We start from the raw sequence: 3852 nt of genomic DNA, 5'->3' as shown, positions 1-3852 counted from the left end.
TTTTTTGTATTTTTCGTAGAGACAGGGTTTCACCATGTTGGCCAGGATGGTCTCGATCTCCTGACCTCAAGTGATTTACCCGCCTCGGCCTCCCAAACTGCTGGGATTACAGGCATGAGCCACTGGCCTGGCCCTTGTTGTCATTTTTTTTAAAGAGATGAGGTCTTGCTCTGTTGCCCAGGCTGAAGGGCAGTGTCACAATCATAACTCATTGTAGCCTTGAACTCCTGGGTTCATGCAATCCCTGTTATTGCCTCAGCCTCCTTGTTATCATTTTTAAATGCTCAACAGGGGGTTCTGTACATCAGAAAAATTAAACTCTATTTGTAAAATTGGAGTCATTGGAAAAGTTCGCCGCATTGAAAATAATGAGATTTGGAAATTATTAGGGGAATATTGGGGCAACCTAAATTCTTGTGACTGAATGCAGATTGTTAGAGAGAGGGTGCTTCATTTCCTGAAATCTGTTTAAAAGGTGGGAGGTTGAGGAGAAATCTACCTGACAGGGCAGTTATGAGACCTAAATAAGTCAAGAGTTTACTGTGCTGTATAATTGTTAGCTTCTTCTTGTACTTGAACCTAGTATAGAAAAAACAAATACATTTTTAAAAGTTAGCGTCTTTTGTAATGTACTTTTGTTTTCATATATTCTAACGTTTTTATTTTGAGAATAGCAAGCGTGAGGCCGGGTGCGGTGGCTCACGCCTGTAATCCAAGCACTTTGGAGGCCAAGGCGGTCGGATCACCTGAGGTCGGGAGTTCAAGAGAATAGCAAGCTTGAAATTATTTTTCTCAATACATTGAACTGGTACTTAAGCTTATATATATCCAGTGCTATCTAACTGCAATAATGATTTTAAAGTGTTTACTATGCAATAGTGTGCACTTTTCTGCACAAAGCAGCATATTCTTGGTGTGTAGCATAGGCAATTATTTAGTGATTATGCAATGATATACCAGTTGTCTTGCACCAAAAATCTTTCTGCACTGATGATAATGCTACATCTCATCATGTTTATTTTCCTGTTTCCTTGTTGTGAATATATTATTTTTAATTTCCCACCAACTCTGACTTCCTCCCTTAGATAATGTTTCCTCTCTTCCTAATTTGGAGTCTTATACTCTAACTTTTGGATGTTTGTAGTCTTATTCTTGGGCTATTGTATTAGTTCATTCTCATGTTGCTAATAATGGTCTCACGCTCCTAATAAAGACATACCTGACACTGGGTAAATTACAAAGGAAAGAGGTTTAATTGCCCCATAGTTCAGCATGGCTAGGGAGGCTTCAGGAAACTTACAATCATGACAGAAGGGGAAAGAAACACATTTTTCTTCACATGGTGGCAGCAAAGAGAAGTGCTGAGCAAAAAGGGGAAAAGCCCTTCATAAAACCATCAGATCTTGTGAGAATTCACTCACTATTATGAGAACAGCAGCATGGGAGTAACTGCCCCCATGATTCAATTACCTTCCACCAGGTCCCTCCCACGACACATGGGAATTATGAGAACTACAATTCAAGATGAGATTTGGGTGGGGATACAGCCAAACTATATCAGCTGTTCACATGGAAATCTCCCCACCCTTATATTTTATTCATGAAACATTTGCTGAAATTCCATTATATTCTAGTCACTGGCACTAATTGGGCAAAAGAAAAATGATCCATTCTCATTCCCTGGGCAGAGGAGTGCTCAGTCTGATGAGGAAGACAGATTTTTGTACTACAGGATGATTAGTGCTATAATAGTGATTGCCCAGGAGGTCGTAGAAGCACAGAAGTAGAAGCAACACTCGCTTATGAAACCTTCAAGACATATTCCATACCACTGAAAATGAGTCTGTTGTGTAATACAAAAAGCAGAGGATTTATGGTTGGAGACATCTGCCATTTCTCTCAAGTGAATTTCTCTCTCTAGGCATTAGATTTCTCATATTTAGAGCAAAAGTCTTGAACATGATCATGGTTTTCAAAGTTGTGTTTCATAGGCTATTACTAATATGCAAATAAAGACCTCCATGGTCAAATATATTTGTATATTACTGGGTTGAACAAAATTAATTTGTTGTTGGATTTCTGAGTTTTAACAGGTTATTGTAAATTATAAACATTTACAAAAGGAATATACTTCTTCACATATTTTTTACACCATGGAATTCTTCTATATCCGTTAGGAATTTAGTTTGCTATATTATAGTCTCAAGAAATAGTTTTTAAACTCTTACCTTTAGACCTATGATTTATTGAGCTTTTATTTTTTATATGGCATAAAAATACGGGTCTAACTTTTATGGTTTTTTTGCATGAGATTATTCAAAACTTTTGTATATATATATTTTTTAGAGATAAAGTTCTCTCTATCTTGCCCAGGCTGGCCTCAAATTCCTGAGCAATTCTCCCACCCCAGCCTCCCAAGTAGCTGGGACTACAGGTGTATGTCAATGTGCCTGACAAGGTTATTGAATTTTGACAGCATTATTTGTTGAAAATATTCATTCCCTTATTGAATTGCCTTGTCATCTCAGTTGAAAATGAGTTGACTATATTTGTAGGTCAATTTCTGGACTCTATATTCTACTCCATTGAGCTATGTATTTCTCCTTCTGTCAATGCTACTCTGTCTTGATTACCTTTATAATAAATCTTGAATCAAGTAGTGTAATTCTTTTAACTTTGTTATTCTTTTTCAAAATTGCTTTGTGTATTTCAGATCCTTTGCACATCAATTAAGAATTTTAGAATCAGCTTATCAGTTTTATAAGACAGTTTCCTGGGATTTTGGTTGATAATGTGTTGATCTATTGATCAGTTTGAGGAGAATTGACATTTTCATACTATTGAGTCTTCCAAATAATGAGTATAGTATATCTTCCTATTTCAGTTTTAATTTCTCTTAGTAATTTTTTATAGTTTTCAATGTGCAGATCTTGCACATTTTTATCACATTTATCCCTAAATATTCTGTATATCTGATGCTGTTTTAAATGTTTTTAAAATTTAAAATGTCCACTTATGCACAGCTAATATATAAAAGTATGATTCTTGTGTATTGACTTTATATTCTGTGACCGTACTAAATCCACTTATTAGTTGTTGCTTATCTGTACAAAATTCTAGAAGATTTTCTATTTGGACAACATGTTATCCATGAATAATGAGAGTTTATGGTTTTTCCTTTCCAATCTGAATGCCTTTCTTTCCTGCCTTATTTCATTGACTAGAATTTCTTCTATTCAGTATAGAAGTGGTGTGAATGGATAGATTTGCTTTATTACTGATGTTAGGAGAAAAGCATTCAGTCTCTTAGTAAGTGTGATGTGATGTTAGCTATAGGTCTGTGTAGTTACCCTTCTTTAGGGTATTCTATACTTAGTTTGCTTAGTGATTTAATCAGGAATGAATGATGCATTTTTGTTAAATGTTTTCTCTGAGTTTATAAAGATGATTATACAGTTTTTATTCTTTTATTCATATAGTGAATTACAGTGATTTATTTTTGATTGTTAAATCTACATTTCTCAGATAAACCCCCATGTGGTTATGATAAATCCTCCTTTTTATATAGTGTTAAATTCAATTTGCTAAAATTTTGTTAAGAATTTTTGAGTCTTTTTGAAGGGTATTAGTCTTTAGCTTTCTTTCTTGTAATATCTTTGTCTGATTTTGGTGCTAGGGTAATTCTGACCTCATAGAATGATTTGGGAATTATTCTATTCTCTTCTATTTTCTGGAAGATTTCATATAGAATTGTAATTATTTCTTCATTAAATGTTTGGGAAAATTTGCCAGTGAAGTTCTGGGCCCAAAGTTTTCTTTGTGAGAAGGTTTTTAAACTACAAATTAACATTT

This window comes from Cebus imitator, unplaced genomic scaffold (genome assembly GCF_001604975.1).
Source record: "Cebus imitator isolate Cc_AM_T3 unplaced genomic scaffold, Cebus_imitator-1.0 Scaffold376, whole genome shotgun sequence".
NCBI lineage: Eukaryota > Metazoa > Chordata > Mammalia > Primates > Cebidae > Cebus > Cebus imitator.
The sequence above is the reverse complement of the archived record's forward strand: the minus strand, read 5'-3'. Positions refer to the sequence as shown.